The sequence below is a fragment of the Tachyglossus aculeatus genome, chromosome 12, assembly GCF_015852505.1.
Source record: "Tachyglossus aculeatus isolate mTacAcu1 chromosome 12, mTacAcu1.pri, whole genome shotgun sequence".
NCBI lineage: Eukaryota > Metazoa > Chordata > Mammalia > Monotremata > Tachyglossidae > Tachyglossus > Tachyglossus aculeatus.
The window spans coordinates 3,458,036-3,483,598 of NC_052077.1; positions in this window are offsets into that span (position 1 = coordinate 3,458,036).

A 25,563-nucleotide genomic window follows, 5' to 3' on the forward strand; every position below is an offset into this window, starting at 1 on the left:
GAAACTGAGGCCCAGAGGGGTTAATTGACTTGCTCAAAGTCATGCAGAAGGACAGTGGAACAGTTGGGACAAGAACTCAAACCTCCTGCCCTTTCCATTTGGCCATGCTGATTTGGAGAAAAGTTTGTTTCTCACTGCCACTTCACTAAATGATTTTTAATAGATTTTCCAGAAATCTGTCAAAGGTAGGTCGGTCTGAACTAGGGCAGAGCAAATTGTAAGTAGTCTGACCACATTATCAGAGAAGCAGCGTGGCTTAATGGAAAGAGTCAGAGGTTGTGGGTTCTAATCCTGACTCCGCCACTTGTCTTCTGTGTGACCTTGGGCAAGTTGCTTCACTTTTCTGTGCCTCAGTTCCCTCATCTGTAAAATGGGGATTAAGACTGTGAGCCCCCTGAGGAATAACCTGATTACCTTGTAGCTACCCCAGCGCTTAGAACAGTGCTTGGCACAGAGTAAGCGCTTAACAAATACCATAATCATTATTATTATCATCATTAGGAAAATTGGGACATTAGGACACCTTCCCAATTGTTTATTTCTCCGTGTTGCTGGCCATAGAATGGGGGTGAACGGAAGGCGTGGAACTATGGGGTGAAAGTCCCCCAGCATTCCCGTCATCTGTCTGTACCAGAACCCCAAAATGTGGGATGTAAACTGAGCAAGCTCCAACCCAGATATCCAGGTCCAGGCCTTTAAATCATGGAGGATGTGGACAAGGAGAAATCCAACAACACTAAGAGGACAAGACACCCATTAAAGCTGGAAACCGGTGGGTTCAAAATAAATGGAAGGAAACTCGTCTTCACACACAGAGCAGCCTGTTACTTTGGGGAGGTACGTGGGCCAAAAAACCAGCAGGCCCAAGGGGAATTTGGATAGATGCATAGATGAAAGTTGCGGGGGGGTCCTTGGAGTACGGTACCTATATGCTTAGTGCAGTGCCTGGCACATAGTAAGCACTTAACAAATGCCATAATATTATTTGAGAGGTAGAGGGAACGTTAGGGATGTCAGATGGCTCATCTCCAACTGCTAGAAGGCCCTCAATCGGTACTCTGTCACCTTACCTCATTGTTCTACTGCAACCTAATCCACATACTTCGCTCCTCTAGCGACAACCTACTCACTTTATGTCAGTCTCATCTATCTCTCCCCCGATAATAATAATAATAATTACGGTATTTGTTAAGCACTTACTATGTGCCAAGCACAGTTCTAAGAGCTGGGGTATACACAAGGTAATCAGGTTGACCCACATGGGACTCTTGATCCCCATTTTACATATGAGGTAACTGAGCCACAGAAAAATGAAATGACTTACCCAGTCTCACACAGCAGACAAGTGGCAGAGCCGGGTTTAGAACCCACATCCTCTTTCCACTAAGTCACGCTCCTTCTCCTCATCTTTCTCAGGTCAGTAACTTCTTCCCCTTCATATCCAACAGTCCTCTGCTCTCCCCACTTTCCAAATTGTCCCCAAACCACATCACCTCCTCCAAGAGGCTTTCCGTGACTTACCCTTCATTTCCCCGTCCACCCCCCTTCTGTGTCAGCTGTACACTTGGCTGTGTGATAATGATAATCGTGTTATTTGTTAAGCACTAACTATGTGCCAAGCACTATAATAAGATCTGGGGTAGATATAAGATGATCAGATCTCACATTGGTCTTACAGACCCATGTCTGAATGGGAGGCAGAATGGGTATTGACTCCGTGGCTCCGTGGCATGGCTCAGTGGAAAGAGCCTGGGCTTTGGAGTCAGAAGTCATGGGTTCAAATCCCGGCCCCGCCACTTGTCAGCTGTGTGACTTTGGGCAAGTCACTTCACTTCTCTGGGCCTCAGTACCCTCATTTGGAAAATGGGGATTAAGACTGTGAGCCCCCCGTGGGACAACCCCATCACCTTGTAGCCTCCCCAACGCTTAGAACAGTGCTTTGCACGTTGTAAGCACTTAATAAATGCCATCGTTATTATTATTATTTTGCAGTTGAGGGAAGTGAGACAACGAGAAGTTATGTGACTTGCCCAAGAAACAACATGGCGTAGTGGATAGAGCACGGGCCTGAGCGTCAGAAGATCGTGGGTTCTAATCCCAGCTCTGCTACTTGTCTGCTGTGTGACCTTGGGCAAGCCACTTAACTTCTCTGTGCCTCAGTTACCTCATCTTGAAAATGGGGATTGAGACTGTGAGCTCCACGTGGGACAGGGACTGTGTCTTACCTGATTAGCTTGTATCCACCCCAGCACTTAGTACAGTGCCTGGCACATAGTAAATGTTTAACAAATACCATAATTATTATTATTCTCAGACAAGCAACAGAGCCAGGATTAGAACCCAGGTCCTCTGATTCCCAGGCCCGTGCTCTTCCCACTAAGCCACACTGCTTCCCTATGTGTTTCCTTAAGCACTTTGATACTCATTCCAGCCCCACAGCACTTATATATCTATAAATATATACATATATATATATAATGATAATGGCATTTATTAAGCGCTTACTATGTGCAAAGCACTGTTCTAAGCGCTGGGGAGGTTTCAAGGTGATCAGGTTGTCCCACAGGGGGCTCACAGTCTTAATCCTCATTTTGCAGATGAGGGAACTGAGGCACAGAGAAGTGAAGTGACTTGCCCAAAGTCACACAGCTGACAGTTGGTGAAGCCGGCATTTGAACCCATGACCTCTGACTCCAAAGCCCATGCTCTTTCCATTGAGTCGCGCTGCTTCTCTAAAATATAACCTTATACTCTACTCTTTTCCCATCTGCAATTTATTTTATTATCTGTCTCCCACTGTAGACTGTAAGCTCCCTGTGAGAAGGGATAATTTCTACCAATTCTATTATTTTCTAATTTCCTAAGCATTTAGTACAGTGCTCTGTTCTCAGTAAGCAGCCAACAAATGCCATTGATTGATTCATTGATTGATTGATTTATCTCTGAAAGCTAGGAGAAGCAGCAAGGTACAGTGGATAAAGCTCAGGCCTGGGAATCAGAAGGTCATGGGTTCTAATTCCGCTCCACCGCTTGTCTGCTGTGTGACCTTGAGAAAAACACTTCATTTTTCTGGGCCTCAGTTCCCTCATCTGTAAAATGGGGATTAAGACTGTGAGCCCCACGTGGGACAGGGACTGTCCAACCAGAATTTGCTTGTATCCACTCTAGCGCTTAGTACAGTGCCTGGTATATAGTAAATGCTTAAGAAGTACCACAATTATTATCCTTAATATTTTTTTGTGAAGCCCAGAGTTGCCACTATTGGAAAGTTGGATGGATGATTAGTTGTCCCCAGGAGTGACATCTCCTCTGTTCTCTAAAGACATTGCAGAATAAGTACAACTTTGGACAATTCCTATTTTAGAACGTTTGTGTATTTTTTTCTCAAATTGCCTGTTGCAGCCTACAAAAATCTGGATTATCCCAGTTAAATCGTGACCCCATATAAACCTAAATTTCAAGCCGATAAGCTTTCCTTTGAATGCATGGGGAATCTGGAGAAACTGTCCGACACGGCTCCTGACGGCTAATTGATTCTCTTTCATTTCCAGTTTGAAAGCTCCTCTGGCTGCCGAGTTTCCCGCTCACACGGCTGAAAGAGACAGAATTCCCTCAAGTATATGAGTGATTTTCCATCTCCCCCACAGGAAAGCTGGAACGCCCTCTCTCCCCACTGCTCTTTGCAAGAGATTCAATTGAACAAATAAAATGCTGAACTCATAAGACTCATCCTGGTCAGCAAGGAGCTAGAAGACCCAAAGATTTCTCGGAAACTAGCGCAGTTGGACTTGGATAGCAAGTCGAGCCAAGGCTGATGATGCCATGGGGAAATAACGAGGTCTGAGCCGAGACCCGGTTGATTTAGAAATCGCTGCAGAGTTATTTTCTGGTGATGGTCGGGTTGGGGAGAAGGAGAGGCAAACCTTCCCGAGCTTCCTTGAATCCACAGGCAGGTTTTAGACCTGCGCTACTTCCCTTAGATCGGGGGGAAGTACCTGATTGGGAATTCGAGTGGGTCTTGGGAATGTTTTAGGAATGATCAGACCTTAGAGCGGGGAAGCTCCGGACACGCTTTGGGATCTGGGGAGCTGGGGCCGTTGCCTGGCAACCTGAGTTCAGCTTCGGATGACTCTGGTTCTGTTCCTTCACCCCCTAAACTGCAAGCTCCTTCAGGGATCATGTCTACCAACAGAAACTGCCCCCTCAGAGGTCACCAGTGATTTTCTCCTTGCAAATCCAGTGGCCTCTACTTCATTCTAATAATAATAAATAATGATGGTATTTGTTAAGCATTTACTATGTGCCAAGCACCGTTTCTGCTTGATGCGCAGGCTGACAGGCAGCCACTGGAGATTTTTGAGGAGGGGAGTAACGTGCCCAGAATGTTTCTGCATGTATTTACTTCATACATAACATGCCCAGAGTGTTTCAGTCATATTTATTGAGTGCTTACTGTGTGCAGAGCACTGTACTAAATGCTTGGGAGAGCACGATAGCCAGGAACCATCACCTGTTGTTGGGTAGGGATTGTCTCTCTTTGTTTCCAAATTGTACTTCAAAGTGCTTAGTACAATGCTCTGCACTCAGTAAACGCTCAATAAATATGACTGAAACACTCAGTCATACATGCAGAAACGCTCTGGGCATGTTACTCCCCTCCTCAAAAATCTCCAGTTGCTGCCTGTCAACCTGCGCATCAAGCAGAAACTTCTCACTCTCGGCTTCAAGGCTGTCCATCACCTCACCCCCTTCTACCTCGCCTCCACTTCCCAAGCGCTTAGTACAGTGCTCTGCACACAGTAAGCGCTCAATAAATATGATTGATTGATTGATTGATTCTCCAGCCCAGCCCGCACCCTCCGCTCCTCTGCCGCTAACCTCCTCACTGGGCCTCGTTCTCACCTGTCCCGCCATCGACCTCTGGCCCACGTCCTCCCCCTGGCCTGGAATCCCCTCCCTCCATATGTCTGCCAAACTAGCTCTCTTCCTCCCTTCAAAGCCTACTGAGAATTCACCTCCTCCAGGAGGCCTTCCCAGACTGAGCCCCCTTTTTCCTCTCCTCCTCCTCATCCCCCCCCGCCCTACCTCCTTCCCTTCCCCACAGCACCTATATATATGTTTGTACTGATTTATTACTCTATTTTACCTGTACATGTTTACTATTCCATTTATTTTGTTAATGATGTGCATTTAGCTTTAATTCTATTTGTTCTGATGACTTGACACCTGTCCACATGTTTAGTTTTGTTGTCTGTCACCTCCTTCTAGACTGTGAGCCCATTGTTGGGTATGGACCATCTGTATATGTTGCCAACTTGTATTTCCCAAGCGCTTAATACAGTGTTCTGCACACAGTAAGTGCTCAATAAATATGATTGAATGAATGAATGAATGTTCCCCCCCACACCATTGAAGAGACTCCTATTCCTTCTTGCCTTCCTGCCGCCCTGGAGGAAAAGGGAACGGCACCTGCAGTCTGAGACCTCTACAAAGCCACTGTGGCCTAGTGGAAAGAGCACAATCCTGGGAGTCAGAAGGGCCTGGGTTCTAATTCTGACTCCACCACTTGTCGGCTGTGTGACCTTGGACAAGTCACTTCACTTCTCTGAGCCTCGGCTATGTCATCTGTAAAATGGGGATGAAGACTGTGAGCTCCCTGTGGGACAGGGGTGTGTTCAACCTGATTAGTTTGTAACTACCCCAGTGCTGAGTACAGTGCCTGGCACATAACGAATGCCATTTTTTTTTCAAAAAGGGATTCTCGAAGAACTATTTTAGTAGGGCTTTGAAGATGGGGAGAAGATAGTCTGTCCGAGATGAAGGGGAAGGGAATTAATTTTGGGATGGTTTTTGTTAAGCTGCTCCCTCTCTCTCACCCACTTGCCTTTGGTCTATTTGTATATGTTGTGAGACAGTTGCTAGGAAGAATGAATATAAAATCTAGAGATCGCAGCATCAGATAGGATGCAACCTAAATTTATTAATACTAAATAATAATTTAACATGGGTGATAAAGGGAAGATAAACAGAGAAATTTTTGGCGAATACCTCAAAATCCCTTTCTGCCACCAAACACCTTTTCACTGCAAATGACTGCCCACTGTTGGGTAGGGACCGTCTCTATATGTTGCCAACTTGTACTTCCCAAGCGCTTAGTACAGTGCTCTGCACACAGTAAGCGCTCAATAAATACGATTGATTGATTGATTGATTGATTGACTCAAAACAGAAATTTCCAAAGAAAATACAGCTTTATCAGCACCCATTTTTATTAGCTGCAATACGACACATTCTTTTGATGTTTTAGTCTTATGTTAGAAACGCTCATTGGTGCACCTAACCATACCTCATTTATTGGTTCCTTAAGTACTTGCCTTTAATTTAATTCAATTTTCTTATACTTAGGGCAGAAAAGTCAGGAAACCGTGCGATTACAACTGAGCTGCATAAAACTCACTCTTATCAAGTATTTTCGGTTCACGTTAGTTTTCAAGGAATTTGATATTCCTATGCTCAGAATAAGTGGTCTCTAAGAGTCTCCTTGCTTATTTTCCTCATTAACTTGCTCAGTTCTATTCACTGGCATTAAAGAGACGTTGGGTAAAAGAAAAAGTGATGATTAGTGTCATATTCCCATCATTACCTAATCGCTTCCTTTTTGCCTGACCCACAGAGAGTCTCCCTGATGCAGCCTCGTGAACTCTGTCATGCATATAGATGGACTGAGCACAGCTGTTTTTCTGCCCTTTGCTCAGCTTTGTCTGGAATTCCCTCCCTCCTCCTTATCTGCTCACGACCAGGCCCATCTTCAAAGCCTTTCTGAAATCACATCTCCTCCAGGAAGCCTTCCCCGATTCATTAAATAATTCATTAATTACTCCTTCCCCAGTCAAATCCTTATCCTTAGCATTTCTGCCACAACCATGTACTTCTGGACTTACACCACCGATAGCCATTCTGAACATGTTGCCCTACTAATTAATAAAAATCGTAATAATAATTGTGGTATTTGTTGAGCGCTTATTATGCATCAGGCACTAGACTACGCGCTGCGGTGGATACAGGCAAATCGGGTTGGACACGGTCCCTGTCCCATGTGGGGCTCAGTTCAATCCCCATTTTACAGATGAGGTAACTGAGGCGCAGGGAAGTGAAGTGACTTGTCCAAGGCCACACAGCTTGAGAGCTTATTTGTATCTATTTGTCTTTTCTCTTCTTCTATTTGTAAAATAAGCTTAGTTGGGGCAGGGATGGTTTCTTCTAACTCTGTTGTATTCTCTCAAGCACTTAGTGCAGTGGCCACACATGATAGATGCTCAATAAATATTATCGATCATTGGGTTTATTTTGCAGTATACGGGAGAGCCCATTTCAGACTGTGAGCCCACTGTTGGGTAGGGACCGTCTCTATATGTTGCCAACTTGTATTTCCCAAGCGCTTAGTACAATGCTCTGCACACAGTAAGCGCTCAATAAATACGATTGATTGATTTCATTTCACTGAGGTCCTTAAAGACGGTGCTCTCTGGTGATGCTTAGAGAAGATTTTCCAGGTACTTTTCTCTTGGCATTGTCAAAGATTTGCTGACAAATAAACATAATCTGATGGTGGCTTCCAGAACTCAATTTATTATGTCGAGGAGCAACTTGCCTTCGGGAAATCACGATCAGTACCATTCATTTCCTAAGAACTCACCATCTGCTTGGCATTTTTCTAGAAATAGCCTGGCGCGAAAATCATTTTTTCAGGTAGGTAATTTGTAAAGTCAGGATGGGTTTGTTATCTTAGTTATATTCCTTTGTTTTATGAGAACACTAATGAAAGGATATTGCTGTGGTTGAAGCTGCCAGGTCTGGAATCAAAGGCCTTGAGTTATTGGGGATTTTTAGCCGAAGATCAAGGAACTGGATCTTTAAGCGTTGTCCTATTCCCCTTGATTTCTCCAAGTACCCAAACCCCCAGTGAGTCACTCAGATTTCAGGCCCTTTTTTATATCCTGGCCACTTACTCACATATATAAACCACATGCAAGGAAGTATGTATAGAATAATATGGCAAAACCCAAAAGGAAAAGAACTAAAGGTGATTATACAGCTCTGACTCACCCAGTATGGGACAGAAATCACCAGTCTATGCCTGCACATGTTTTTTATTTTATACTTATCAAGCTGCTTTTGTGTTTTGGAAAAGTACATGCAAGAAGCATAAGTATAAGAATGTGGTAATGAGGAACATTTATCAATGGCTCTGACGGACTATTTCCATAGGCTTTCTAGAACGTAAGCTCCTCTCTAAAGGTAATGATAATAATGATGGTATTTGTTAAACACTTACTGTGTGCCAGGCACTGTACTAAGCGCTGGGAAGGATACAAGCAAATTGGGTTGGACAGAGTCCCTGTCCCTTGTAGGTCTTACAGTCTCAATCCCCATTTTAACAGATGAGGTAACTGAGGCACAGAGAAATTAAGTTACTTTTCAGTAGGCAACAATGCTTCTCTAGACTTTAAGTTCTATGTGGGCAGGGACTATGTCTACTAACCCCATTGCTTGCCCTCTCCTGAGTGCTGAGCATCATGCTCTGCACACAGTAAGTACTCAATAAATATCCCTGATTGATTGACTCCTTCAGGAACTTTTATCATGACAGTTCACCCACCCATCATCTTGACTTTTAGTTTGTGGGTAAAGGTTACCCCAATTCCTCCGGCCTTTGTTACCCTGAAGAGGAAATTCTGAGTCCACTGAAGACAAGGAAGTCCGAAGTGGGCCTACCCCTTCCTGAAATCTGGACTTCTTCCTTGGAGTATTGGGTGCTGAACCTTGTACTAAGCACCGGCAAAGAGAATAGAGGTGGGAATTAAGCACGGACCATGTCCGTTGAGGGTTCACTGTTCTCTTCCATCCTTCCTCTGTCCCCACTAAATGCAACCTTCCATAGCTAAGAGATTCTGCCGGTGCTCAGTCTCATTGCTGTCTCATGTCAAGTTTCCAGGGCTGAAATTCTGGGTGTAAAGCTATCAACTTTCACCTCCAATTACCTTTCTGTGGAGCTGTCATATCCGTGGGTTCACTGATGCCTAGGCCTTAGAGGAAGTTCACCTAAATCATCTTGAGGCTGGAGCCAGAACAGGGAGTCAGGAGATCTGAGTTCCAATCCTGACACCGCCACTAGCTGCTGCTGTGACTTTGGGTAAGTCACTTAGCTTCTCTGGGCCCCGGTTTCCTCATCTGTCAAATGGGGATGCAATACTTGTTCTTTCTCCCCTTCATTCTGTGAGCCCCATGTAGGGCAAGGTGTGCGTCCGATCTAATAACATTGTATCTAGCACTGTGCCTGGCTCATAGTAGGAGCATAGAAAATGATATTATTATTCCCCAAATGAGGACCTGTTGTCTTTACAAAGATCTCCAGAGACAATTCCACATCCTTCTTCAATCATCTTCTTGATCTCGTCTATCTCGCCGCAGACCTCTGGCCCACATCCTACCTCTGGCATGGAATGCCCTCCCTCCTCACATCGGATGGATAATTGCTCTCCCCCATTTCAAAGCCTTATTGCAGGGACATCTCCAGGAAGCCTTCTCTGACTGAGCCCTCCTTCTCCCAGTCCCTTCTGCGCTGCTCGTACTTGCTCCTTCACTCATCCTCTCTCCCTTCCCCATGGCACATATCTGTAATTTTTTTATCTATCTATCTATATCTATCTATCTATCTATCTATCTATCTCTCTATCATCTATCTATTTATTTATTTTAATGTCTGTCTCCCCTCTAGACTATGAGCTCGTTGTGGACAGGGAATGTGTTGGATGTTATATTGTACTCTCCCAAGCACTTAGTACAGTGCTTTGCACACAGTAAGTGCTCAATAAATACGACTGATAATAATAATAATAATCTACTCTAGTGTTGAACAGACACCATTAAGTTTCTCTAGATCTATCCTAAATTCAACTTGCTGCAATTTAAGGCTATTTTCCAACTGCTTTATCCTTGGGAACAAAGGGAAAAGATGCTGACTAAAATCCACTTTGTATTGCACTGGGCTGTAAATTCCTTGAGAGCAGGGGTCATGTCTACCAACCCGTTTCGTATTGTATTGTTTCGTGGTGTACTCTCCCAATTGCTTGACACAGTGGTCTGCATTTATTAAGCCCTAGAAAATACCCTCATTTGATTGTCTGGTTCACTCCAGTAAGCACTAGTAATAATAGTAATAATGATGATGGTACGTGTTAAGCACTTACTATGTGCTAAGCGCTGCGGTGCTTACAAGCAAATCAGTTGGACACAGTCCCTGTCCCACGTGGGGCTCACAGTCTCAATCCCCATTTTCCGCATGAGGTAACTGAGGCCCAGAAAAGTGAAGTGACTTGTCCAAGGTCACACAGCAGACAAGTGGCAGCGCCGGGATTAGAACGCAGGACCTTCTGCGTTCCAGGCCTGTGCTCAATCCACTACACCATGCTAAATACCCTTAATTGACTGGTTCACTTTTTTTTATTTTAAAAAACTATTTGAATTTGTGCTACAAGCTCAGAACGGTCTCCTCAAGAGACCGAACCTTTGGAAATCTGTCCTTGTCGTCTGCCTGCATATTACCGGAGGGAAAGCGTAGGCTTAAATAGAAAGATTCCTCCAACCAAGTTAATGGATCTGCGGTAAAGGACTCTGAGGTTGAAACTAAATTTTACAGCAGCATTAAAGGGCCATTACCAGGGTCTCCCCGACTGAGGCTCTGAAGGTGGATGGTGTGATAATAATAATAATAATAATTATTATTAAGAGCTTACTATGTGCAAAGCCTGTTCTAAGCACTGGGGAGGTTACAAGGTGATCAGGTTGTCCCACGGGGTCCCACAGTATTCATCCCCGTTTTCCAGATGAGGGAACTGAGGCAAGAGAAGTTAAATGACTTGTCCAAAGTCACACAGCTGACAAGTGGCAGAGCCGGGATTTGAACCCAGGATCTCCAACTCCAAAGCCCATGCTCTTTTCACTGAGCCACGCTGCTTCTCATGATGTCTGTGGCTGGGGTTCATGCTCACTACGGGAGGCAGAAGATCAGCTGGGCTCAGTTAGAAGTCAGGCATCTTTGCCTTCAGCTGGTCCACTGCCTGACACACAATTGTGCAGTAAACCAAAGCCATATGAGGGCTCAGCGTCCGTTGCGGAAAGCTCGACTCTGCTCTGCAGCAGAGACAAAGGGGGGAGACTGAAACACATTTTTTACAGATCGTCCAGGAGGAAATTGATTCTGTGAACTAGCTGGGGACTGGTGGAATCTCTCAGATGCCTCCGTGGTTCCAGGAGAAGCTCTCTGAATGGAACGCTGACTTCACCTCTCGTAAACCCGTAGGCATTTTGAGACCTTTGCCATGTCAGAGTGCGGCCGTCTCAAAGATCAGCCTGGTCTTGGATAACCTCTTAGAAATGAATCTAATTCCCAGGGCTGTTTCTAGCACACCCAATCCACACCTGCAGATTTTTCTTGGCTCCACACTTCAGTTAATTTGGGATCTAGAGTCTGTCTGCCTCCATGATTTGTGGGACCAGGGACAAAAAAACAGGTCAGGATCAAGAAAATAGTCAATCAATCAATCAGTGGAATTTATTGAGTGCTTACTATGTGCAGAGCACCTTTCTAAGCCTTGGAAAAGTACAATACAGCAGAATGCGCAAAGTCCCTGCCCTTAATGAGGATACAGCCTAGAGGGACTGTAATTATCTCAAATGATCAGACAGTATCCTTACTGTCTTCAGATGGAAGAAACAAGAATATCACAGAGGGGCAGAATTTTTCAGAAAGGTTGAAACTCAGACATGGAGGAAGGAGGAATTTTGAATTCTTCTCACCCTCCATCACCATTTCCACTCTCTGCGGCCTTTAGAGGCCCAAAAGGAAGCATTTTTCGTACACGCTGAACCAATCCAAGCAATTAATAGAAAGCAAGATCCGCATGATAGAGGGAAAGATGGTGTGAAGAGATCTCCCCTAGCTGTGGTAAGGAGCCAGTGAAGTAGTCTAGAAATAATAGACTGGAAATAAAAGTTGAAAGAGAGTAAGAAATCAAGGATAATGCCTTCAGAAACAGGAAGGATGGTGGTGGTGTCAACTGTGATGTGAAAGTTAGGTTGGGGAGAAGATTTAGAAGAGAAGCCACGAGAAGCAGTATGGCTTCTCTGCTCCATGACCTTGGGCAAGTCACTTAATGTCTCTGTGCCTCAGTTCTCTCATCTGTAAAGTGGGGATTAAGACTGTGAGTCTCATGTGCTACATGGACTGCATCCAATCGGCACAAGTGCTTAACAAATGCTTTTAAAAAAAAAAAAAGAAAAAAGTGGCAGAGCTGGGATTAGAATCCAGGTCCTCTGATTCTTAGGCCCTTCTTTCCATTAAGTCATGCTGCTACTCTGCCATCAAGGAGCTCATAATATAATGGGAGAGAAAGAAAAAAAAAGTATTTACAAATAACTGAAGCATGGAGGAAAAAAACAAGAATGTTAAAGGTTGTGGTTTCTCTCACTGCCTTCAAAGCCTTATTGAAGGCCCATCTCCTCCAAGAGGCCTTCCCTGACTAAGCCCCCCTTTTCCTCCCTCCCACTCCCTTCTGTGTCGCCCTGACTTGCTCCCTTTATTCATTCCCCCATCGCAGCCCCACACCACTTATGTACATATCTGTCATTTTAAAATTTATATTAATGTCTGCTCCCCACTCTAGAGTGTAAGCTCATTGTGGGCAGGAAATGTGTCTATTCATTATTGTACTGTATTCTCCCCAGTTTTTAGTACAGTGCTTTGCACACAGTAAGTGCTCAATAAATAGGACGACCGACTAGTTGCACATATTTATATGTACATTAGAAGACAGGAATTCATAAGTTTTAAGCGTGGCTGTTGGGTTGCTGTGACTTGAGTGTCGTCCATGTCGCCCCTATAGTAAAAAAAAAACCCCTCCCTGATCCCACGGCTCTCTCGTTATCGCCCCATTTCCCTCCTACCATTCTTCCCATTCTCTCCTTGACACCACCCCCCTCCAGTCTGGCTTCCATCACCTTAATCCCACAGAAACCGCCCTTTCGAAGGTCACCAGTGATCTCCTTCTTGCTAAACCCAGAGGCCTCTGTTCTGTCCTAGCCCTTCGCGACCTCTCAGCTGACTGTTGATGATAAGACATTCCATCAGGTCTCTTCCCTCTACTTGACTCCTCTCCCACTTCACGCTTTGCTCCTCTCAAGCCAACCAACTCACTATGCCTTGTTTTTTTATGGTAGTTGAGCGCTTACTGTGTGCAGAGTACTGTACTAAGCGCTTGGGAGACTACCGTACAACAGAGTTAGTAGACACATTCTCTACCTTCTCTGTGAACCCATTGTTGGGTAGGGACTGTCTCTCTCTGTTGCTGAATTGTACTTTCCAAGCACTTAGTACAGTGCACTGCATACAGTAAGCTCTCAATAAATACGATTGAATGAATGGAGGGGGAAACAGATATTAAAATGAATAAATGAATTACAGATGTGTATATAAGTGGAGAAGCAGAGTGGCTCAGTGGAATGAGCCCGGGCTTTGGAGTCAGAGTTCATGGGTTCAAATCCCGGCTCTGCCAATTGTCAGCTGTGTGACTTTGGGCAAGTCACTTCACTTCTCTGTGCCTCATTCATTCATTCATTCAATCGTATTTATTGAGCGCTTACTGTGTGCAGAGCACTGTACTAAGCGCTTGGTAAGTACAAGTTGGCAACATATAGAGACGGTCCCTACCTACTGTTACCTCGTCTGTAAAATGGGGATTAAGATTGTGAGTGCCCTGTGGGACAACCTGATCACCTTGTAACCTCCCCAGCGCTTAGAACAGTGCTTTGCACATAGTAAGTGCTTAATAAATGCCATTATTATTACTATTATTATTATATAAGTATTGCAGGCTGAGGAGGGGTGACTATCAAATGTTTAAAGGGAACAGATCTGAGTTTTGTCTTCTCTCTTGCTGCTGACCTGTTGCTCAGGCACTCACCCCTTCTAGACTGCAAGCTCATTGTGGGCAGGGAATGTGTCTGTTTTATTGTTAGATTGTATTCTCCCAAGTGCTTAGTACGTCTTACGTCTTACCTCCTTCCCTTCCCCACAGCACCTGTATATATGTATATATGGTTGTACATATTTATTACTCGATTTATTTATTTATTTATTTATTTTACTTGTACATTTCTATCCTACTTATTTTATTTTGTTGGTATGTTTGGTTCTGTTCTCTGTCTCCCCCTTTTAGACTGTGAGCCCACTGTTGGGTAGGGACTGTCTCTATGTGATGCCAATTTGTACTTCCCAAGCGCTTAGTACAGTGCTCTGCACATAGTAAGCGCTCAATAAATACGATTGATTGATTGATTGATTAGTACATTGTTCTGCAAACAGTAAGCGTGCAGTAAATACAACTGACTTCTGCGTGCACTTTCCTCTCCGTACTTATTCATTCATTCATTCAATCATGTTTATTGAGCACTTACTGTGTGCAGAGCACTGTACTAAGCGCTTGGGAAGTCCACGTTGGCAACATAGAGAGATGGTCCCTACCCAACAACAGGCTCACAGTCTAGAGACAGACATCAATACAAGTAAACAGGCAACAATATAACTAAATAAAATTACAAATGTATACATAAGTGCTGTGGGGTGGGCGGGTTCATTCAGTCGTATTTATTGAGCGCTTACTGTGTGCAGAGCACTGTACTAAGCGCTTGGGAAGTCCAATTTGGAAACATAGAGAGACGGTCCTTACCCAACAGCGGGCTCACAGTCTAGAAACTGTGACTAGACTGCAGCGTAAGAAGCAGCGTGGCTCAGTGGAAAGAGCGCAGGCTTTGGAGTCAGAGGTCATTAGTTCAAATCCCGGCTCCACCACTTAGCTGTGTGACTTTGGGCAAGTCACTTAACTTCTCTGGGCCTCAGTTCCCTCATCTGGAAAATGGGGATGAAGACTGTGAGCCCCCCCGTGGGACAACCGGATCACCTGTAACCTCCCCAGTGCTTAGAACAGTGCTTGGCACATAGTAAGCACTTAATAAATGCCATTATTATTAGACTGTGGGTTGGGGGGAGAGCAAAGGGAGTGATAGAGAAGGGAGGGGGAGATGGGGAAAAATTGGGCTTAATACGGGAAGGCCTCTTGGAGGAAATGCCCCTTTGAAGTTGTGGGGGAGGAAGAGTGGTTGTCTGGGGGATTTGAGGAAGGAGGGAGTTCCAGGCCAGAGGTAGGATGTGGGCCGGGGGTCCACGGTGGCAAGGCAGGCGAGATGGAGGCCCAGTGAGGATATATACAAGTAAAATAAATAAATAAATAAATAAATAAATAATACTAATAATGATAGCATTTATTAAGCGCTTAAAGCCAACAGTGAGGAGTTCAAGTGCAAGGATGGATACAAGCAGTTCGTGTTGGACACGGTCCCTGTCCCATGTGGGGCTCAGTCTCAATCCCTATTTTCCAGATGAGGTCACTGAGGCACTTAGAAGTGCAGTGACCCACCCAAGGTCCCACAGCAGACAAGTGGTGGAGTCAGGATTAGAACCCATGACCCTCTGACTCCCAGGTCTCTGCTCTATCCACTACCTCATGCCGCTTCCTAGTAGTCAGTCAGTCAGTCAATCACATTTGCTTGGCACATAGGAAGCGCTTAATAAATGCTATCATTATTATTATTATTATTATTATTAATTATTTATCTATTTATTTTACTTGTACATATCTATTCTACTTATTTTATTTTGTTAATATGTTTGGTTTTGTTCTCTGTCTCCCCCTTCTAGACTGTGAGCCCACTGTTGGGTAGGGACCGTCTCTATATGTTGCCGACTTGTACTTCCCAAGCGCTTAGTACAGTGCTCTGCACAGAGTAAGCAGTCAATAAATACGATTTATTTGTTTATTTATTCATTTATTTATTATTTATTTATTTATTTATTTATTTTACTTGTACATACCTATTCTATTTATTTCATTTTGTTAATATGTTTGGTTTTGTTCTCTGTCTCCCCCTTCTAGACCGTGAGCCCACTGTTGGGTAGGGACCGTCTCTATATGTTGCCAACTTGTACTTCCCAAGTGCTTAGTACAGTGCTCTGCACACAGTAAGCGCTCAATAAATATGATCTATTTATTTATTTATTTATTTTACTTGTACATATCTATTCTATTTATTTCATTTTGTTAATATGTTTGGTTTTGTTCTCTGTCTCCCCCTTCTAGACCGTGAGCCCACTGTTGGGTAGGGACCGTCTCTATATGTTGCCAACTTGTACTTCCCAAGTGCTTAGTACAGTGCTCTGCACACAGTAAGCGCTCAATAAATATGATCTATTTATTTATTTATTTATTTTACTTGTACATATCTATTCTATTTATTTCATTTTGTTAATATGTTTGGTTTTGTTCTCTGTCTCCCCCTTCTAGACCGTGAGCCCACTGTTGGGTAGGGACCGTCTCTATATGTTGCCAACTTGTACTTCCCAAGTGCTTAGTACAGTGCTCTGCACACAGTAAGCGCTCAATAAATATGATCTATTTATTTATTTATTTATTTTACTTGTACATATCCATTCTATTTATTTCATTTTGTTAATATGTTTGGTTTTGTTCTCTGTCTCCCCCTTCTAGACCGTGAGCCCGCTGTTGGGTAGGGACCGTCTCCATATGTTTCTGACGTACTTCCCAAGTGCTTAGTACAGTGCTCTGCACACAGTAAGTGCTCAATAAATACGATTTATTTATTTATTTATTTTACTTGTACATATCTATTCTATTTATTTTATTTTGTTAATGTGTTTGGTTTTGTTCTCTGTCTCCCCCTTCTAGACTGTGAGCCCGCTGTTGGGTAGGGACCGTCTCCATATGTTGCCGACTTGTACTTCCCAAGCGCTTAGTACAGTGCTCTGCACACAGTAAGTGCTCAATAAATATGATTTATTTATTTATTCATTTTACTTGTACATATCAATTCTATTTATTTTATTTTGTTAATATGTTTGGTTTTGTTCTCTGTCTCCCCCTTCTAGACTGTGAGCCCGCTGTTGGGTAGGGACTGTCTCTATATGTTGCCAACTTGTACTTCCCAAGCGCTTGGTACAGTGCTCTGCACACAGTAAGCGCTCAATAAATACGATTTATTTATTTATTTATTTTACTGTACATATCAATTCTATTCATTTTATTTTGTTACTATGTTTTGTTTTCTTGTCTGTCTTCCCCTTATAGACTGTGAGCCCCCTGTTGGGTAGGGACCGTCTCCATATGTTGCCGACTTGTACTTCCCAAGCACTTAGTACAGTGCTCTGCACACAGTAAGCGCTCAATAAATATGATTTATTTTACTTGTACATATCTATTCTATTTATTTTATTTTGTTAATATGTTTGGTTTTGTTCTCTGTCTCCCCCTTCTAGACTGTGAGCCCACTGTTGGGTAGGGACCGTCTCTATATGTTGCTAACTTGTACGTCCCAAGCGCTTAGTACAGTGCTCTGCACACAGTAAGCGCTCAATAAATACGATTGATTGATTGATTGATTTTACTTGTACATATCTATTCTATTTATTTTATTTTGTTAATATGTTTGGTTTTGTTCCCTGTTGGGTAGGGACTGTCTCTATATGTTGCCAACTTGTACTTCCCAAGCGCTTAGTACAGTGCTCTGCACACAGTAAGCACTCAACAAATACGATTGATTGATTGACTGATTGATTGAGCGCTTACTGTGAGGACAGCAGTGTACTGTGAGCACCCCCCCGGGACAACCTGATCACCTTGTAACCTCCCCAGCGCTTAGAACGGTGCTTGGCACATAGTAAGCGCTTAATAAATGCCATTTAAAAAAAAATCCAGCCATCCTTCCAAGGAACAGAGAGCAAAAGCAGTATCTTGAGTAGATGGCAAGACAAAACAGCTCCTGCTTTATCTAAAAGCATCAAGAAGCGCTCGCCTTACCTGGTCCTAAAGCTGCTTTTATTTAGAGAAGCAGTATGGCCGGCTGGAAAATGCACAGGGTCGCCTTACCTGGTCCTAAAGCTGCTTTTATTTAGAGAAGCAGTATGGCCAGCTGGAAAATGCACAGGCTCGCCTTACCTGGTCCTAAAGCTGCTTTTATTTAGAGAAGCAGTATGGCCGGCTGGAAAATGCACAGGGTCGCCTTACCTGGTCCTAAAGCTGCTTTTATTTAGAGAAGCAGTATGGCCAGCTGGAAAATGCACAGGCTCGCCTTACCTGGTCCTAAAGCTGCTTTTATTTAGAGAAGCAGTGTGGCCAGCTGGAAAATGCACAGGGTCGCCTTAACTGGTCCTAAAGCTGCTTTTATTTAGAGAAGCAGTATGGCCAGCTGGAAAATGCACAGGCTCGCCTATTACCTGGTCCTAAAGCTGCTTTTATTTAGAGAAGCCGTATGACTGACTGGAAAATGCACAAGCCTGGGAGCCAGAGGACCTAGATTCCAATCCCGGCTCCTCCACCGCTCCGCTGCGTGACCCTGGGCAAGTCACTTCACCTCTCTGGGCCTCTGTCTCCTCAGCTGTAAAAATGGAGATGCAGTACCTGTCGTCCTTCCTACTTCGACTGTGAGCCCCATGAGGGACAGGGACTGTGTCCTACCTCCTTAATTTGTATCTACCCCAGCCCTTGACAGATAGTAAGTGCTTAACAAATACAATAATATTAATAACGATAAAGAAAAGCCAAGCTCCCGACGTGAGCTGAATTATTCTCTATTTGAAACAGTGCTGGAGTCTGCCCGGGATAGAGGGTTGTGGTCCGGGAATGTGTCTGTTTATTGCTTAAACTGTACTCTCCCAAGTGCTCAGTACAGTGTTCCACACCCAGTAAGCGCTCAATAAATAAAATTGAATGAATGAATAAATCATCTCCCTGTTCTGATTTACTCCCCACCCCATCCATCGGACCCTGGCGGAGGCCCGTCCTTCGGAATAAGAGAAAGTGGAGGCTTCGTTAATTGGTTGAGTTCCACAGAGAGATAAGGTCTTGGGTCACGGGTGATTCATTTCATCAGTCGTATTTCCTGGGCACTTACTGTGTGCAGAGCACTGTACTAAGAGCTTGGAAAGTACAATTCGGCAGTAAAGAGAGACAATTCCTGCCCACACCGGCCTTACAGTTAATTCATCCGTAAAATGGGGATTAAAACCCGTGAGCCCAAAGTGGGACTGTGTCCAACAGGATTTGAGAAATGGCCTGAGGTGATTTAAGCTCTTTCTGGGCAGGGATCATGTCTACCAAATCCATACCATTACGCTCCCCTAATCATCATCCGGCAAGACCACTGCTCTCCACATTTTCTAAGTCCTCCTGAAATCACATCTCCTCCAGGAGGCCTTCTCTCATTTATCAATAATAATATGATAATAATACAATATATAATAATAATATAATAATAGTGGATACAATTACCACCTCAGTCCATCCTTGTCATCTAAGCACTAGAGTACTCACCTCCCATCCCGCCTCCTACCCAGAGAACACATCTTTGCACTCTAATGCTTCCCCTAATCTGTTCTTTATTCATTGATTCAATCATATGTGTTGAGCGCTTACTGTGTGCAGAGTGCTGTACTAAGCACTTGGGAAGTACAAATCAGCAACCTATAGAGATGGTCCCTACCCAACAATGGACTCACAGTCTAGAAGACTTTATTATATTAGCACCTGTCTCCTTCAAATGATTGTAAGCACCTTAAGGGTGGGGCCCGTGTCTCGAACGCTTAGTGCAATGCTCCTCACTGAGTAAGCATTCAATAAATGATGAAGATGGCATTTGTTACGTGCTTACTAAATAAATAAATAAATAAATAAACAAACAAACAAATAAATAAATAAATGCTACTGATTGACAGGTTGATTGATAAATAAGACGGAGAGACCTGGGAGAGTGTTGGAGGGGAATGGATAGCCATTGAACCTAGGCCCAGGGAGAGGTGGGGTCTTGTTTTTGGGAATCCACTTTGCTCTGGTGTCCCCTCCGCCTTCCACTGCCGAGAGACAACAGTGGCTACTGGGGCCCTTGACAGGACTAGCAGAGGAGCTACCCCTGTTGTTGTTGAGCCCTGGCAACAACGATGGAGGGAGGGGCAAGAGCGTGGCGGTGAGATGGAGTGGACTGAGTGACGGAGACCAGCAAAATGATACTGGATCACACTGCCTGCTATCTCAAGACTCTTCTTCTTCATCTCCCTCTCTGCCTCGCCCACCAGTCTGTCTGCATCCTCTAGCAGAGTTAGTTGTTTGATCTCAATAAGCCCTCCAATAAAGGGTAATAATCACTCTTTAGAGTCAAAAACTGCATGTGAAAATTAGCTGTCGTACTGATTGTTTTGATCAAAGGGGGCTCCACTATGTGGAACTTTTGAGGGTCTCGGTTCACATTTGTTTCTTTTCTTTCTTTCTAAGATAGGCGCCATGTCTCTGCTTTCCAAATCCATTTTCAACGCATGGAGCGAACCAGTCATGAGCAAATCTTCTTAATTGACAATTTGTTGGAATGGATTTTATCTTTTCACATGTGGATGCAGTTAATGACATGCTGGATAATGATTCAAACAAAAATGGAACCCAATAAAAATGGAACACATCTTTGCAGTGAATTTCTGCTTCATCATTCTGCATGTGCTATTTTATAAAACTTCTTCCTACAGGGTAGGAACTTTAAGTTAGATATTTTGTATCTGGGACATATCCTAACACAAATTATTCATATTATTATTAATAAAAGTTAATTATAATTGTGGCATTTGCTAAGTGCTTACTATGAGGCAGGCGACTAGGAAGTACAATGAAACAGCATGGTCTAGTGGCCAGAGCACAGGCTTTGGAGTCAGAGGTCGTGGGTTCTAATCCCAGCTCCGCTACTTGTCTGCTGTGTGACCTTGGACAAGTCACTTAACTTCTCTGTGCTTCAGTTACCTCATCTGCAAAATGGGGATGGCGGCCGTGAGCCCTGTGTGGGACAGGGACTGTGTCCAACCTGATTACTGTGTATCTACCCCAGCACTTAGAACAGTGAGTGGCACATGGTAAGCACTTGACAAATACCATAATTATTATTATTATTACTAAGCTCTGGGGTGAATACAAGCAAATTACATTGGACACAGTCCCTGTCTCACGAGGAGCTCACAGTCTTAATCCCCATTTTAGAGATGAGGTAACTGAGGTAACCAGGTTTCTGCCATCCACAATTCTTCCTTCATTTCACCCATTTTGAACTTTTAACCCAAAAGAAAGTAGCACTCTTTTTTTTTGCAAAGAAAGGCCCAAGGTCACACTCCAGACAAGTAGGGGAGAAAGTGCTAGAACCCGGATCCTTCTGATTTCCAGTCCCGTGCTCTATCTCTTAGGCCATGCTGCTTCTCTACCTACCGTTTCCTGAACTGGCTGTTTTTTTGAACCTTTCCTCTAATTGGATCAACAACTAGATTTCACTCTCCATAGAGGTCAGTTATTACAACTGTAATGTGTTTTGCAGAACGTCATCCTGGCCAGAATTTAGACACTTCCTTCAAACTTACGTTCTGCCAGTATTAGCTCTACCAGCTCCATCTATAATAATAATAATAATAATGATAATAATAATAATAATAATAATGGTAGTATTTGTTAAGTGCTTACTATGTGCCATGCACTGTTCTAAGCGCTGGGGGGGGGTTACAAGGTGATCGAGGTTGTCCCACGTGGGGCTCACAGTCTTCGTTCCCATTTTACAGAGGAGGGAACTGAGGCCCAGAGAAGTTAAGTGACTTGCCCAAGGTCACACAGCTGACAAGCGGCGGAGCCGGGATTTGAACCCATGACCTCTGGCTCCAAAGCCCATGCTCTTTCCACTGAGCCACACTGCTTCTCAATGGCATTTGTTAAGCACTTACTATGTGCAAAGCACTGTTCTAAGCGCTGGGGAGGATACAAGGTGATCAGGTTGTCCCACGGGGGGCTCACAGTCTTTATCCCCATTTTACAGATGAGGTAACTGAGGCCCAGAGAAGTTAAGTGACTTGCCCAAAGTCACACAGCTGACCAGTGGTGGAGCTGGGATTTGAACCCATGACCTCTGACTCCAAAACCCGGGCTCTTTCCACTGAGCCACGCTGCTTCTCTAATCTGATATTGTGGTACAGCTGATCATCTGAGAGATTCTCCTAAAGGGGAAAGTTTTGTGGCTGAATGCTAATGCAAAAGATGGTTAAAATGCATTTTTAGGGTCTTACTCCAGTGTAGGAAAAAAAAAATGTATCGATCCATGACTTTACCTTGTTTTCCAGCATGGCATTTCTGCCATCCACAATTCTTCCTTCATTTCACCCATTTTGAACTTTTAACCCAAAAGAAAGTAGGACTTTTTTTTGGCAAAGAGCATTTTAATTTCACACTTAACTTTTTCAGAATGTACTATTTCTCCTCTTATTATCCAAGCCTCCTTCCAAGACAGATATGTGACTGAATCAATGTGTTGTCTCCCCCCTTTTCTGTCTTCAACTCTGTTACCAAGCCCCAGTAGATATTCCTGAGGCTCTCTTCACCAAATTGTGCAACTGCAGTGATTTTTAAGGACACAGATCTGCCAGAATGTTAAAACACTTCAAGAAAACCATAACTAACATAAACCACGTAGGTCACTTGGTTTTTTACCAATAGGTCAGTCTCCCCTCATGGATTAATAATACCCTGACTCACTTTCTCTAGGTCTCATTAAATATACTTTTGAACTAATCACTTTAATATTCCAATAAAATATTGACGTTTTATGCCATAACCTCCCTCGTAAGGTCCATGGTTGTATCATATGGCATATTGTACGTCCTACCCCTTCTCCTCTGCCAACTATGTTTCTTTCCTCCAAGATTCCACTAAAATCTGCCCAGTGAAGCATTCTAAGATTAAGTTCACTTGGCTTGCAGAAAAGCCATCCCTGAAGCAACCCTCAGGGCTCTGTATAAATTGCTAAAATATTTCCCCCATTCATATTCAATCTATTTTATTTTTCATTTTCCTTCCTTCCTTCCTTCCTTCCTTCCTTCCTTCCTTCCTTCCTTCCTTCCTTCCTTCCTTCCTTCCTTCTTCTCTTACTCTCTTCCTTTTTCCTTCTTTCTTTCTTTCTCTCTCTCTTTCTTTCTTTCTTTTTCTTTCTTTCTTTCTTTCTTTCTTTCTTTCTTTCTTTCTTTCTTTCTTTCTTTCTTTCTCTCTCTTTCTTTCTTTCTCTCTTTCTTTCTTTCCTTCCTTCTTTCCTTCCTTCCTTCCTTCCTTCCTTCCTTCCTTCCTTCCTTCCTTTCTCTCTCTCTCTTTTTCTCTTTCTCTCTTCCTTTCTTTCTACTTTTCTTTCTGTCTTTTCTTTCTCTCTTTCTTTCTCTCTTCCTTTCTTTTTCCCTTCCTTCCTTCCTTCCTTCCTTCCTTCCTTCCTTCCTTCCTTCCTTCCTCCCTCCCTCCCTCCCTCCCTCTCTCTCTCTCTCTCTCTCTCTCTCTCTCTCTCTCTCTCTCTCTCTCTCTCTCTCTCTTTCTTTCTTTCTTTTTTCCTTTTTTCTGTTCTACCAGTCAGTTCTACCTTCACAACATTGCTAAAATCTGCCCTTTCCTTTCCATCCAAAATGCTCCCATGCTGATCCAAGAGCCTATCATATCCTGCCTTGACTACTATATCTGTCTCCTCTGCTGACCTTCCAGCCTCCTGTCTCTCCCCACTCCAATCCATACTTCACTCCGCTGCACGAATCATTTATGAACAATAATGTTCAGTTCATGTCTCCCCAATCCTCAAGGACAATGGCTTCCCATCCACATTGGCATCAAATAGAAACTCCGTACAGTTGGCTTTAAAGTACTTGATCAACTCACCTCACCCACTTCATCTCACTAATCTCCTACGGCAGCCCATCCCACACACTCTACTCCTCTAGCACCAGCCTACTCACTGGGCCTTTATCTTATCTACCTTGCCACAAACCTTTTCCCACATCTTCCCCCTAGCCAGGAATTCCTTCCCTCTCCATATCTGCCAGACCACCACTTCCACCTTCAAAACATTATTACAATCACATCTCCTCCAAGAGGCCTTCCCTAATTAAGTCATCTTTTCCATGGCTTGCTGTCCCGACTGCCTCGACTATCCACTTCAATCTGTGACCTTTGGACACTTGATATTCATCCCACCCCCAAACCCACAGCAAAATACAGAAGGGGTTTACCATTGTCCCCTTCCATGCAGAAAACCTGAGTCTCTGCCCTCGACTTTCTTCCATGCTGCTGCTGCCCAGCACAGGGGACTTTTGACCTGTAGCAGATTGCCTTCCACTTGCTATCCACTGGCCAAGCTAGGAATGAAATGTGTAGGCTTCTGCTAGATTCCCCTTCCCCGTCGTCGAGACTGGTAGAGTACTGGAAACTCTCCAGGTGTGACTCTGTGAGGTGAGATATGGCGATAGGTATAGATTAAAATAGATGGATAGACAATGCAATTCCTGCCTCTTGTTCCTCAGTGTCATTTTCCCACCAAGTATGGTACTCTCTGTAAACAGTGACAACTTGATATGTAGAACTGATATACAGTATTGATATAGGATATATAATATTTATTTATATTAATGCCTGTCTCTCCCTCTAGACTGTGAGATCATTTTGGTCAGGAATGTGTCCATTTGTTATTATACTGTACTCTCCGAAGAGTATCGTACAGTGTTTTGCATACAGTAAGCACCCAATAAATAGGATTAATGACAGTCTACTAGAGAATAAGAGGACCTGGGTTCTTATCTTGGTCCACCACTTGCCTGCTGTGTGACCTTGGGCAAATCACTTCTCTGTGCCTCAGTTTCCTCACCTGTAAAATGGGGATTCAATAGCTGTTCTCCTTCCCAAATAGCTTGCAAACCCCATGTGGTACAGGGACTGTCTCTGATCTGTTTATCTTGTACTAATCCGGTCTTAATTAATTGGCAAATAGTAAGCATTTAACAAATATTATTATTATTTTCATTATTCTGCTTCATTTATCCAGGAGAACTGAAACACAGGTAGCTTGACTAGGTGATGGAACAGATTGTTCAAAATGCTAGGGAATGAGGTGATCCAAAGTCAAATCTACACACTGCTGCTGGTTCTGTGACCTGGAGCCAATCACTAAATATCTCTGGGTTACAAAGTCTCCCATCTGCAAAGCAGAGAAAAATTGGTACCCCAGAGAAATTAAGCAATCTTTCCTCAGCAGAAGAAATTGGTAGATACATTGCTAAAGCTCAGTTGAAAGCACAACTCTACACCTTTCCCACAAGTTGAAAAGGTTTTTTTTTAACCTAAGCTCCAAATTCTCCAGATGCTTGAGAGCACCTCTTCCCCTTCCATCCACACTTCCTTATTATTAGAAGTCCAAAATAACAAAATGTGTTATTATTGAACTTTTAAAAGTACAACGGGAAATTAGTTTTTTTCTAAAAAAAAAAAAATCGAAGGGGTCCGCCTTCTTCCAAAATGGTCTGATTTCTTCTGGGAAAACTCAGGATGTTTCCTTACCTTGTGT